The 15,572-nt window shown below is 35.6% G+C and overlaps 1 protein-coding gene across 8 annotated transcripts in view; it reads right to left on the minus strand.

Annotated features, from left to right (window-relative positions):
• Positions 1-1,499: 1,499 nt before the first annotated feature.
• LOC106871811 (frizzled-5) overlaps positions 1,500-15,572 on the minus strand; it is a 123,486-nt gene continuing 109,413 nt past the window's right edge. For 7 of the 8 annotated variants that reach the window (XM_014918460.3, XM_089356668.1, XM_089356671.1 and 4 more), the window contains one exon: positions 1,500-2,487. The gene's annotated coding sequence lies outside the window, so the exon portion shown is untranslated. The remainder of the gene's footprint in view (positions 2,488-15,572) is intronic. The other variant, XM_089356667.1, reaches the window with a different exon arrangement.

Raw genomic sequence — 15,572 nt, forward strand, 5'->3', positions numbered from 1 at the left:
ATATAATCATAAATATATAGGGATTAGCAGTATCCTGCTTCTCCAACATACTGAGAAATTCAGAAACAGCAGCCAAAGAACTACTGATTCCAAAACTACAAATTTTTCTCTAATTGATAGCGATATTTATGGTACACACAGAACAAAAAACAGAAGAGAAGAGTAAAAAACAAACCTGCCTTTAATTAATTTGGTACGACGTTTCACGGTTAGTGGTATGAAATTACCTCATTCCGATCTTCAGCCAAATATTTTAATAAATTTGTCAATGTCTAAATAACTCACGTTAATTTTGACCATGCGACATCAAGATGATGTCGCATGGTCAAAATTAACGTGAGTTATTTAGACATTGACAAATTTATTAAAATATTTGGCTGAAGATCGGAATGAGGTAATTTCATACCACTAACCGTGAAACGTCGTACCAAATTAATTAAAGGCAGGTTTGTTTTTTACTCTTCTCTTCTGTTTTTTGTTCTGTGTGTACCATAAATATCGCTATCAATTAGAGAAAAATTTGTAGTTTTGGAATCAGTAGTTCTTTGGCTGCTGTTTCTGAATTTCTCAGTATGTTGGAGAAGCAGGATACTGCTAATCCCTATATATTTATGATTATAAATGGTTTTACCGATAAGGTTTTTTCATACTGAGCTACCCGGCAAAATTGTTAATTATTAATTTTTATTACTAATTGATGATTCCCTGCCCTGTATATCTATATATATATATATATATATATATATATATATATATATATATATATATATATATATATTGCATTTCTAAATCTCTCAGAGAGACTTACACAGTAGCAACACGATAAAGTGATGGTTTGTTGCCAACTTAATGTGGTAGTCCCAGGAAAAGGAAGAATGCTACTAATATTTAGCCTTAGGGACCACTGTTTCCAGTTGGCTATGTGACACAAGCGTACTGTGTCCCTATGTTTTCAAACACACACACACACACACACACACACACACACACACACACACACATATATATATATATATATATATATATATATATATATATATACATGCGTTTGTGTCTGTGTTTGTCCCATACCACCACTTGACAACCGGTGTTAATGTGTTTACGTCCCCGTAACTTAGCGGTTCGGCCAAAGAAAACCGATAGAATAAGTAACAGGCTAAAAAATGTACTGGGGTCGATTCATTCGACTAAAAATGTTTTCAAGGCGGTGCTCCCAGCATGGCCGCAGTCTAAACACTGTAACAAGTAAAAGATAATCAGACAGTATCTTTTGTGACTAAAAGTGTACTTTAATAACGCCAGTACTTTGTTTATCTATAGTATTTTATCTTTTGATTTCACCAAATTTTTACACAGGCTTATTTTTTAAATGAAATATAAAATAAGTATGTTTGGGAATGAATATGATACTTGATATTATTATATAAATATTTATTTGGTAAAAAAAAGTATCAATATATATATTATAGAGAAAAAATAATTGAGTAAATTGTCATTGCTGGATTAAAAGAAGTACCTTTATTTAACATGCTGGCTCAAATTCTCAAAGGCTTTGTAAGGATGGAAACGTCACAATCATGATGAGTTACAATTTGAGATGTAAGAATCAATATGGTAGAGCTTGCTGTGTTTTAATGTTAATATTCCTACAAGGAAATGAGATGGAATAATAAAACAGTAGACTAAACTTTAAGTCAGCCTCTACGTTTTGAGCTCAAATTCTGCTGAGGTCTTTCATCCATCCGGGCTCAGTAATATACGTACCAGTCATGTAACAGGTCGGTTCAATTTGCTTTATTCTTTTCTTTGAAGATTGTAGCCCTGTGCGTATGTGAGAAAATAAAGGTTAAGTTACTTATACGCTGTTAGCTACTTTGAGAAAATCACGAACGCAACATATGAACTTAGAAGTTTTATGTTTTGTCAAAAAGAGACCATTATTTTTACTTGAAAGTTCTTTTGCTCTGCATAAAATTTTGGTTTTGACAGAATGTCTTCATAAAGTCCTCTATTTTTCATAATATATTTTTGTGATGTACAATGTCCTTCATTTTTTATAGAAGATTATGGAAATATTGCATTATGAATGGAATCTTTTCGTCTTCAGTAATGATATTTTCTAAGTTGGTTAATTGCTTATTTTGAAAATCGCAAAAAATTCATTCAAAATGATGAATTTGCTTAGGAAATTTATAGACAATTAAATAAATATAATATGAGATTTGTTGAATAGTTAAGTCAATTCTTGCACGATTGATCTTACATTTATCACACGAATAGTCTGAAGAGCGTCCATGTTGACCATTTCAAGTCTGAAATAAAATCTGCAACTGAAATAGTGAAAGCTATTGTTGATCAGTTTTAATATTTAGCATTTCATTTGGTTACTTCTCTTTTCTTCGCCCATTTATCGCAGCCATTAAAGAATATGAAGCCTGGTATTAGGTTTTGCAGGAGATAGTCTCAGGTTTAATGTACTTGTATCTTCTGGAAAATACAAAAGAAAAAAAGATGAGGACCAATAAGTAAAACGTGTATGTATGTATGCACGTGTATGTGTGTGTGTGTATGTATGTGTATATATGTATATATATGTATGTATGCGCGCGCGCATACATGTACGCACACATTCGTACACATGCACACTGCGCACATACATAGCTGCAAATTCTCTTTGCTAAAATATTTCCTCCTTTCGTAACGAAATTTTCTAGTGCCACGAAATGATGAAATCAAAGTGGATTCGACGAGTATTGAAGACTTTATGATTGACGAGGGATTTAAGGATTCTATACTTGAAACGAGAAAGAAAATCAGATTATATGGTATACTTTGTTCCATCTCAAAACGCTCACTAAAAAATCTAGATATTGGCTTCTGGGAAGATGATTCTTCCTTGCAATAGAGCTATGAATGAAACTTTAGGTTTTATATATCTCCCGATTATTTGAATATACAGCACTTATAAAAAAATTTTAATCAAATAATAATGAATTTTAATTACGTAATTATAGAAATAATTACATTTACTGCTAATGAAACATTTTTTCAGTACAATTAAATTAAGAACTATATATATATATGCGCGCGTGTGTGTGTGTGTGTGTGTGTGTGTGTGTGTGTGTGTGTGTGTGTGTGTGTGCGTGTGTGTGTTTTAGATTGAAGGTTTTCGAATTTGAGACTCAAATCACCACGTTCTGTGCTTCTTTCATATCAAATAATGCGTTTGACCAAAACCAGATTCCCCAGTATACAAACTTGAAAACGTTACTAAAATGGGCGCAACAGCTACATATGTCTTAGGGTTGTTTGTAACAGATTTTTCATTCATCCAATAATATCCAATTTCATTAAATGTGAATATAGATTTCACTTGAAAATGGAAAGAACTTGAAACAAATTCTTATTTTAGAAATATGTCTAAATTTACACTTTCCGTTAAAGTTTACTGCAAATGGGGGAATGATCCATTCAGAAATTTCTGTTTAGAAGACTTTAAATCGAACTTTAATCGTGTTGCAAAATCTTTAATCTGGTTTGTATAGATCAGCCATTCATCAAAAACACTTTCTTCTGATTGCTCTATAGATGACAAATTTACAAAATACCGAAGATGCACCAGCTCAAAGTACACTTGTATAAACCAAGTTCAACCTGGAAACTTAAAATAGCAGTTCTAGTCTCAATAACTGTAACTTCTTTTGCATTTCATTAAATTGAAACTTCTTTTGTATTTCGATAAATTTACCATATAAGTATGTCAGGTATAAAAAAATGATTTTCTTTTACTTAGCTTTAACTTTTTAGCAAGTGCAGAGTCTGTAATACCTAAAATCTCCACTGATGAATTAGATATCTCTAAGAGCCTTTGTAAGACACCTCCTAACCACCTAACTTCTGTATGAAGAAAATCTTTAAATAGGTCGTTTTTTTTTTTATATAAATTTGTAAAAAGTCGAGAATTAAGAGGCTTTGCTTTAATTGTATTTGTAATTCTGATGTATATCTTCAAACTTTCATGAAACTCTTCTTTGAGGTTTTTACCAACAATATGTTGCTAGGTAAAACACAATGTTTTATAAGTACATTGAAACTTCTTGTTTCAGTAAAACTGAAAACCTTCTATACCTACCTATCATCGCTGGTGCACCATCACATACATTAGAAAGTTGTCTCCTCTTTTAAGTTAATTTTGAATGAATTATCAAAATGGAATTCATCAATAACACAATGCCAGAATGAATTATTTTTCAAAACAATAAGAAAAAATGTTGTTGATAAAAACAAAATCTTATAAAAACAAATTGTGCTACAACTTGCACCTATCTAATAATATTGGTTTTTCATTTACGGCAATGAATAGATATTGCATGATGCTAACATATTTCCTTCATCGGATTTATCAGATTTTATGAATGATTTTATATGGGAACACTTACTGAAATGTTTGTATCAAAGTGCAACACGGCGGTATATATTCATTATGAGCGACAGCTCACTTTGTTGTTTTTTTGTTATTGTTTTTTTGAACTTATATATATATATATATATATATATATATATATATATATATATATATATATATATATATATATATATATATACACTCACTCATTTGGCATCGTTGTGACCTGTCGAGTGTTCCAGATTAATCAGTTTACGGATAGTTCGAAGGAAACAAATGGCCCAAACGTTAACCATCGCATCAACCTTTAAAATTTCCAGTAAGTTGAGTCATATCAGTTAAAGGAAAAGGAAACATCAAATAAAAAGCGTTTGAAATGTTAATAAAGTTAAAATAACAGTGCCAGTATAATAATAAACTATAAACGTTCATTATTTTTTGTTCAGTTATAAAACTGCGTTCTAGAATTTTTGGCATTTCACCGGTCAACTGAATTAACCTTTCAATAGAGGTTCTTAATATAAGATCTTCCTTATTTCCATCATTGCTTTCTTCTTTCTCCTGACTTACAACTTACATCCTCACAATTTCCGAGTCAGTATAATAATGAATATAAGCTACAGCATCGTCTACATGGATCTACTATTTAACATTATCTTCATCTTCTGCGCAAGATCATTTGCAGCAGAATTAGCCAGGCACGAAACAAAGTAGTTTCTTTTGAAACCCTAAACCGTGTAAAGTAATTTGCAGTATCTTTAACAGGTGCAGATACAAGCGTTAAACCTGGTCGCAATCTAAGCTGTCAATTTTCGGTGCGGATGCCTCTAAAGCAGAGTTTCTTAAAGTAGTCCATAACTGAGGGTGAATAAAATTTTGACAGGATGAAGTAGACTTAGTACCAGATTACGTACACCTAATACAAGGCCTGATTGTGTGAAATTGGAATATACTTCTTTTATTAAAGCTGCCAAAACATTACAAAAACTGCTGCTCAGATCTTCAGTTCCCGTTCGTCGGACAGTTGTGATCACAACTATCCGACGAACGCAAACGTGAAACTCTGAGTAGCAGTTTCTGCGATGTCTTTGCAGTTTTAATCAAAAAGCATGTTATTCTACCTTCGGTATTTGGGGTACTATTTTTTCCATCTATATATACATACACACATACACATGCACACTCCCTGCCCAGATAGTGCAGTTGTCTACGAAACTGAGTTCGCCTCTGTTCTGTCAAATAAGGGAGTCGGAAGAAAAAAGTGTGAAATTAAATTCAAAAAGAGATATTCTACAATATATAATATAATGTAATCGTGGGACACTGAAGAAAAAAAATTAAGTAATATGCACATTAAAATAAACATATATAAGCGTACCAGACGCATACATATATATATTTCTTATTGATTTAGTCAGAAGCGGAAGAGCAACGGAAAAAAGAACCCACGATTCCTCTAGTTACTGCAGCAGGAAGCAGTGCAACAAGATATGGAGGTATGCTCAGGTTATAAAATTTTATAAAGGCAAAAGCGACGCAGTTGGTGGTATTAAACTGGGCAAAAGAATATGTTTATCCACCAAGAACAGGTACAGATCGGCCGTTTCTATTAGCAAATTTCTGTTTTTTGGGCATGGGTTGACTCAAGGAGGATATTGTACCACGAATTCGAACGACCCGATACCACTTAATTGTGAAACGAATTTCTTAGCCATTGGATTATTCCTACTCTCATAAATGCAGATGCTTACATAAACTGGATTTCTCCAGCAGTCACTACTTAAGTATGAGCCAAGCTATACACGCATTTGTAAGACCTTGATAATAAAAAACTGTTTTGCCTCAATGATCTTCGAAAGACCGCAGAAAATTTTTTTAAATTTAAGGAGCAAATGAAGCGGAAATGGAAATTAATGAAATGATTGAAGTCACTCTAAATATCACAAAAATTCCCAGTTCAATTTGAGTTGAGATTTACTTTCTTCACTTTTTTTAACGTATGCTATTTTTCACTTTATTTCTATCCAACTTTTTTTTTTTTTCATAATTCTGTACTTCCATTTTCCTTTCATATTCGTTCTTTTCATGTCTTTTTCCTCTTACACTTTCTCATTAAAATCACAGCCTCTCCAGTCATATCTCTCTTCCTCTTTCTATCCATCTCTTCCATTCTTTACCCCTCTCTTTTATTTTATTTATTTATATTTCTTTTCAGTCTTTTGTCAGCTGTTTTGTGTAAGCAGATAAAGGGACAGTTTGTTCTGGCGGCAAAGCAGTGTTGTGAATTCATCATGACGAGCCCCCTCCCTAAACATTCTGGATTCGCTCGAACCGTAGTAGGCAAGCTACATAATGAGTAACCACGCCTCTCTTGTTAGAAACGGACAGGATGGAGCACTGAACTAATGGAAGGTCAAATCTAACAAATAGACATTGATGGTTAGAATGTGTTAGTGAAAGAAAGATTAACAGGGGCTTGTTGAAGGTCTCTATGTCGTATGTGTTCACGTCTGTTTGGTGCGTAGATAAAAATGCTGACATCAAATTCGTAATGGGAGAGCCGATTTTATGAACTGGGTACTCATTACCTCCGAAGCCAGGCTTCCACTATCGTCAGTCAACAGGCCAGTTGGTAGTTAATAGAGAATGGAAAGAGAAGTAATTAAAGAATTAAAGGTACAGGTTTGAAAGGCGTTGCCATGAGGGATCTCACATAAACGAACTACGGGAAAACGCTTTCATATTGCAATTAAGAGAGGGTTGTTAGGGAACACTGTTATTCCAGCTGGAAAGAGTAGGGAGTAATAGTGTGGGAAAATGCATGAAATGAACAGTGACAATATGTAAAATATTATTGAGTATGAATGGAATGAGTGTTTATGTGTTTGTGTATGTATGTGTATGTGTGTGTGGAGAGGAGAAAAAAGACTGAATGAGTTTCAGAAAGATCGGAAATGCGCGTGTAAGCGGGAGAACAGAGAAGCTGAGAGGGAAACTGTGTGTTGTGTATGTACAAACACGGCAATATATCTTTGTATGCCAGGTTTTTACAGAAGAATTGGTGTATGAATGCATGTAAGAGTTGAGTGCATGTGAGGGAAAGAGGACAGGCGAGAGGATGTACAACTTAGACAGAGAGAATCAAAATGAAAGTGTAGATGAAAGAAAGAGATATTTACAAGACATATCGAATACTTAATGAGAAGTGAGCAGAAAGCATTAGAGTCAAGCGACTGCTACTGCTGTAGTTACTACTGCTAGTGACGGTAAAATCAATTCAAGAGATTTTACATGCATAGTTGTTTATAATTTCGTAACAACAGTAACAGCATACTTACATGTGAGGGGAACAGTCAATATCCAAAATTTATTAGAGACAGCTGAATAATTCTAATAATTATAATGGTTTTTGATTTAAGTATAAGACTAGCAAATTTTAGATGAGTGATTTAATTGACACCATTGACCCAAGTACTTAGACAGGTACCTTATTTTATTAAACTCAAAAGGATAAAAGGCAGAGATGATCTCGGCAGGATTTGAAATCAAAATTTTAAATGTCGCATAGTATTTTTCTGATGCTCAATCCTTTCGGCTATAGGCACAAGGCCTGAATTTTGAGGTAGGGACTAAGTCGATTACATCGATCCCAGTACTTGACTCATACTTAATAATAATAATAATAATAATAATAATAATAATAATAATAATAATAATAATAATAATATTAATAATAATAATAATAATAATAATAATAATAATAATAATAATAATAATAATAATATGGACCAACTATGTGAAGTGCAGAATAGACAACATTATCGACAGCAGAACGTGTGATGAGAGGTGAATGCCCGAAATTGGCACAACGCGAATACAAAAGATGCCATGATAATGTGGTAAGAATGATCCATTGGAAGCTCTGTGGATATCACGGCCTACAAAGAGCGAAGGCGTGGTATGAGCAAACCCCAGAAGGAGTCACCGAGAATGAGAATCGCAAAATCCTGTGGATGCAATGATTCAGTGCGATCACCTGATCAGAAATCGGAAACCGGACATTGCTGCGGTGAATAAAAAAGAAAGAACATGCATGATAATCGACATAGGATGCCCCTGTGGCAACAGGATCAATGTGAAAGAAGGTGATTGCTACCTGTCCCAGATGCTAGGAAATCCAAACATGGAAGAAATTAAAAAAATATTGCTCGTATCCTCCGAAAAATATTGTCTATGTAATCCCAAGAACATTTTAATTTGTAAACATTGTCAATTGTTCTTTTAAATGTACATAACAGCAAACAACTTTTACACTATTATATTATAATCAAATTACTTTTAAAACAAACTTCTTTCTTATGTTTTGACAGACTTTCTCTAGAACAATACCCTGTGCAAAACCAAAAATAAAACACCCTAGTCATAACACCAACTTGAACTTCAAACTTGTTGCCTCTTGAGGTCTCTGGGTGAAACTTAGAATGAACTTGTACAAACACAAAGCAAAAGCCAACCATATAATAATAATAATAATAATCCTTTCTGCTAAAAGCACAAGGCCTGAAATTTTGGGGAGGGGTTAATCGATTACATCGACCCCAGTTCTTAACTGGTACTTATTTTATCGACCCCGAAAGAATGAAAAGCAAAGTCGACTCCGGTGGACTTTGAACTCAGAACGTAAAGACGAATGAAGTGCTTTAAGTATTTTCCCAGAGTGCTAACGATTCTGCCAGTTAAAATTAATTCTTTCTCTCTGATCAATGTTAGAAACTTATCTAGAATAGTATTATATATGTTATTCTATTGTGCTCTTTCTTTCTGTCTGTCTCTCTCTGCCCAGAATAGTGATATAGATCTAGTTTGTTTTCTTTCATTCTGTTTTCAACGTTGGAATCTTGCTTACCTGTGATTTTGCGTTTCTTATGTTAAAAGCTGTTATTTTGAGGTTGTGTTTCAGCTTTGGTTACGATATCTCATAAAAATTAGGGCTAATATTTCCATATGCATTACGTTAAATGCAGGTTTAAAAATTTTGTTTCCTCTCCTTCATCATCAACGTTAGTAAATTAGTTGCATGTCACTTTAAATAGATTTAGTTTGTTTTCTCTTACCATTTTATAATAGTGATATATTTCTTTTTTTTTTTTTTTTCGTTTTCTCTCTTCAATTTCAAAAACTTGCTTGCTCGCCGTGCGCCCACCCAATTCCGACCCAACATATACTGAAAATCTCTGTGCCGGAAATCTTGAAATCCTAATTTTACCCTCTCTACTATGGAATCTTGATAATGATAATGGTAGTGAGGATAATAACAATAATAGAGATGGTAATTGCGGTGATAATAAGAATACTACTGGTTGTAGTGGTACTAATAATCCTTTCTAATATAGGCACAAGACCTGAAATTTTGAGGGAAGGGGCAAGTCGATTTCATCGACCCTAGTACTCAACTGGTACTTAATTTATTGACCCCGAAAGGATGAAAGGCAAAGTCGACCTCGGCGGAATTTCAACTCAGAACGTAGCGGCAGGCGAAATATTACTAAGCATGTTAACAGTTCTGCCAGTTCGCCGCCTTTGTAGTGGTACTAATAATGATGGTAGCAGTGACAGTATTGACATTTATATCAATAACTAATAATATGCCAGGTCACTTTTAGTGCTATTGGTAACATGTAATTGAGTGCAACCTGTTTCACGGTCGGGTCGTCGGCGACTTAATCGGCAACCCTAGCAATCGCTTGCTTAGTAAGGCGGGTGGCTTTTGTTGGAGTGGCTGCAAGACGAAAAACAAAACTTGTTAAAAGCCATCCAACTATATGAGTCAGATGGCGACTAGCTTCAACGAGGGCAGACAGGCCTCCCGGAAGTCTTGGCTGACAACCTGGCTAGTGATGGTGGCACGATATAACAACTGGTTAGTGGTAACCTTAAAACACACATCTCAATTATAAGAGAAATGTCAATAACGAAAAGCAATCCTTACGACATTCACGATGCTGGAGGTTTAAGCGAAGGTATCGAGCCTGGCAAGTGTCCTGTGGAACAGTGGTGCAGGCCCGGTCGTAATCAAGCAACTATTGACCCACAACAGCGAGGGAGATTTAAATAGACAAAAGGGAATATCAAATTGTTGTTTAAATGTTATATTAGAAGTGTGCCATAGAAGAGAGGTTATAGGAAAAGGTTACTAGATCCCTGGAAAAAATATTATCTATATGACGAGCTGAAGGATGTGAGTGAACAAAGATTGGCTGATCAGATTAAACGAATTAAGATAAAAAGTAGTTAGAGAAGATGTAACCAGAGGAGATTAAAATGGAAGCGTAAAAGGAACTGCAGGGGACTACTGTTCCAGAAGAAATACCCAGAGGACTGGAGAATCTACAGAGCTTAGACATGGAGGGACGAAATCTACCATCTACAGAAGACATTAGTATTCCTAAAACTAGAGAGTCACCGGACGAAATTAGCCCAGAATTAACTGCTCTCCACGACAGAATTCTGGAAGTGATGATCCTTGTGGAAAAGAAAACGGTTACCATCATTGAAGTCATGTGATTGGGCAAAGCGAATGAAGTTGTCATGATCCTCAGGAAAGCGAATGAAATTTTTAAGAGAATTCCAATTAAGAACATGACAGAGTTAAATTCTGTGACGTATGCCACTGTTTAGATCATCACGGAGAAGATAGGGGTGTTTAAAGAAAAAGAAAGCACAAAGAAACAAATACCTATTCTGGAAAAGAATAAAGGAAATAATAGAAAGCATCAATACATGGCGGAAGGATTTAAGTAAAATTGAGGAAGTAAGGAGAGGAAATATGAGGCTCAATGAAAGAGAGCAGAATTACATGAATAGGAAATACCACTCTATATCGGATATGTTAAAACAAATGATGAAAGCGGGTCAAATTAAGATCAAAAGATACCATGAAAGATGCTTACAGTTCAAACAAAATCAACTGTCTAGAATAAACCAGAAGCTGTTCTATGAGACTCTGGATGGAGGATATAAGGAAGCTGCAGAGTTACCCGATTGCAAAGAAGCAACTTCGTTTTGAAGCAAGATCTGGTTAGAGAATGTCAAATACAACAACAGGGTAACCTGGCTTCATGAAGTGGAAGGTAGTAGGCCAGGACCTAGTTCAGGGTTTTTGGTTTAAGGTTTTGACGAATTTGCATCCTAAACTACAAAGGCTGTGTACACCAAGGAGTTGTATTAGACTAGATGGTCTAAGGAATAATTGTATTGATTCAGAAGGACCCAACCACGGGTGCCGTGGCCAGTAACTATCATCCGATTGCCTGTTTACCTATGATGTTGGAGCTTCTAACTAGAATAATGGTTAAGAAATTGCTTGACCATCTTGAAAGAAATGAACTGCTAGCGGACGAACAGAAAGGTTGCAGGGAAAGATCACAAGGAACAATGGATCAATTACTGATATATAAAGCAATTTTGAGGAACTGTCGGAGAAGGTTGACAAATCTATCAGTGATTTGGATTGACCGCAAGAAGGTATATGATATGGTTCCTCACTCGTGAATTCTAAAATGCCTGGAGATAGTCGGGGCAGCTAAAAATATGATTATTTATTCAAAAACAGTATGAGGAACTGGAATATAGTTTTGACAGCAGGTAGAAGGGAAACTGGACATGTCGACATCGAAGGAATAATCTTTCAACGAAACTCTCTGTTAGTATGTTAACGCTCTCCATGACTGAGGAAGATGGGACTTAGTTACAAATTCCAGAAAAAAACATGGAACCAATTAGTTCCCTGCTATTTATAGACGATTTGAATATTTACGGCGCTGGCAGAGGTCAACTTGATTCCCTTATACGAATTTTCTCTCATGACATCCAGATGGCATTTGGTCAAGAAAAATGTGTTATTATTGAACCGAGGAGAGAGCGAAAAGTAGATCGCAGTGGAATACAACCTCCAGATGATGAGCGCATAAGAGAAGTGAACGGAGAGGATTACAAGTATCTTGGTATTTTACAATTAGGCCTGATGATGAGCAACAAAATGAAGGAGAAAATTTCTTCTGAACATACCAAAAGAGTGAAAAAGCTATGTAGATCGAAGCTGAATATTGGGAACCTGATTAGAAGCATCAACTCTTGAACTGTAGGTTTGGTTGCTATTGCGCAGGAGTTGCGAAAGAAAGAACTTATTAACGTGGACAAAAAAAAAATGGGAAAATGATGGCTGTTCACGAGTGCCTTCATACTAGAAATGACGTGGCGTAACTTTACTTTCCTAGAAATGAAGGTGGAAGAAGACTGGTCAGAAAAGAAGATGGTGTTATGAAGGAGGCTGCACTGAATGAGACAGTGATCAGTGACAATGATGAGACCCTCTAGGAGTACAATATGGGTCTAAGAGAGAAAAGATCATCAACTGGAAAGTGAAAGTTTATCACGGAGAGTTTTTCTAGAAAACATCAGATGAAGCTGATGAAGAACCTTGGAAATGGTTAAAACATGGTTTCTTTTAAAGATGGAGCCAGAAGGAATAATTATTTCTGCTCAAGAACAAGCTTTACGAAAACTATATCTAAAAAAAATGTATGCACTTGGAGCTATTTTTTCCTTTGGTTCTCGGAGTAACCAAGTTAGAGCAGAACAAATACTCCACAGAATATTTCCGCATCGCGTGGAGTATTTCTTTGCTGTATTATTTATCCATAAATAAGTTATTGATGGTATTTTCATCAACTTGTGGCGCCCTTCTATTTCCTTTCTTACCAGTGCAGCTTTTACGGATTTTTGATCTTACAGTACCTCCATCAACTTTTACTTATGAACAAGACAGAGAACTGGTGGATGACAGTGGTCTTCTCACTGAAGCCATGATCCTTATGATCATCAGGCTTGAGTGATCGATTCTCTTACCCCCTCTGGATTGTCAGTTTTACTAATCTCCTTCTTTTCACCACAAGACAATTTGCTGGAAACATTACCGTGAGCCATTTTACTGATACCTTTTATCTCCGCGGTCACTGAGTTTTGCCATCATACTTGTAACACTTCGGCTTTATGCCCTCACTATCATGTTGGACTCTCACTATCAATCAACACTGAACTCTTGATATAGTCTGGTTCAGAGGCGATTTTATAATCCTGTGGTGTTACCTGTTCTACTTGGTCCTCTGTCCAATATTTTGTGCGAGTTTCTCGTGTTCTCATGACCTCTGAAAACATTTTCACGAAATTCATGATCAGCTGTGAGTCGAGGCTTTTTTTATTATCATCGAGCTGGTTCTCACCTTTCGTCACCTCATGTATATTGTATGGATCAACTTATGGTAGTACTGTTGGCAACAGAATACTACTATCAACAAGAATAGTAGCGCATTCAGCAACACGCCTCCAACTGCCCCGACCCTGGCATTAACCAGTATAAAAGATCTCTTGTTACACATGGGTCAAAACCTTTTCAACCTTTCTTTTCAGGGATAAGAGGTGTGCATATCAAGCTTCAATTTGATATCAGAAAGAACATAATCTCCTTGTACCTATTTTCCACGAATTCTTCAGGTAAACAAGTGATAGTCCTTCGTGAGGTACTTAACTCGTTGCTCCTGCTTCTGCTGGATTTTTGTAAGGCCCAGCTCGTATTAGTCTCCAACTTCGTTGGTGTTGATTTCGATTGTTGTTGTTCTCCACTTGCTCTTGTTTATGTTGGCGTTGAAAGTGGCAATAGTAGATTGAGTAATTGTGGTATTGTAGTTGTTGCCACTATTATTTGTGGCAATGGTCGGAGCAGTTGGAGGCGTGTTGCTGAATGCACTACTATTCTTGTTGATAGTAGTATTCCGTTGCCATCAGTACTACCATAGGGTGTTAGTGTTGGTAATGGTAGTATTGTCGGTTAGGATAGCTTACTCATGTTGTTGCTGGGTAAGGAAGAGTTTGTAGCAACGTAACATCGTTACTACTACTATTGATCACTTTAACGAGCAGTGGAGGCTTGCATGCGATTTCCACCACCATCTTCACCAAGAGGTAGGAATTATTGTCGGCCCCACCACCACCACTACCACCACCACTACCACCACCAACAGCATTGTCTCCCCACTCTCCTCTCTTCATTGATTCTTCTCTCGAAATACTGTTTCTACAGAAATATTTTTGATATGGTAATTATGGTCATTTCTAATTTTAATCAAACTATATATTCATTGATATCAAGATTTAATCTTTGTCTTTTCATGTAAATTTTTTAAAAGACTTCATTTCCTACCTCTCATATGTTGTGGCATGCATATGGATGTGTTTGTGTGTCACTGCGGAGCAATTTTTTCTAGTTAACCATCTACTAAAAATATAACCTCATAGAAAGACTAACGTAGTAATTGTCAAACAAGACTGGGTTTATCACTGTTTCCTTTCAGAAATTATTATACTTTTTACTTTAACTTTTGCCTTATTTCTTATGTTTCATTTCATCAACTCACCTGACTGCTTGCGTCCCTTACTAACCGACTGTTGGTTATATCTCTCTCTTTGTCTCTCTCATACACCATCTTTTATTTCTCTGTCAATCGATCCAATCTACATCTTTCAATAACACTTTCTTTTCTCTCTTTCATCTCAGCATAAGCAAGGCTTTCGCCTTTTCCATTATTTACAACGCCCCTCTCAATGTCTTTCTCTCTCTCCCTCTTTCTCCCTTTTTTGTTTTTATTTACCGATCCATCTCTAGACTTCTTTGTATCTCTTCCATCTCAGCACAACCACTGCTTTCGCTTTTCACATTATTTCACCGCGTTAGCTCTCTAATCCTCTTATCTATGAAGAGCTCATTCTTCTTTCCATCTCTCCTCATTTATTCGCTCTATTTCTTTCTTGTCCACTCTTTCACTGTCTGCTCGCCCGACTGCTTGCTCGCTTACTGGTTAACTACTGAATAACAGCTGTTTATTTCTCTCTGACTCATTCCTACTCTATCAATCTTCAATTTTTCTATTTATTTGTCTCATGTCCACCTTCCTTACTGGCATCACTGTTTTCTTCTTCCACGGTGCAACGGAAGATAGAAACAGCAAATATAGAAAAAGGGCATGTTACCTGGCGCTTTACATTGAGAGATGGTGTCATAGTTCATTTAGCTAAAACAATATTGTGTGATGATATTGTTGCATTAATTCGG

This window comes from Octopus bimaculoides, chromosome 8 (genome assembly GCF_046866305.1).
Source record: "Octopus bimaculoides isolate indiv1 chromosome 8, ASM4686630v1, whole genome shotgun sequence".
NCBI classification, from domain to species: Eukaryota; Metazoa; Mollusca; class Cephalopoda; order Octopoda; family Octopodidae; genus Octopus; species Octopus bimaculoides.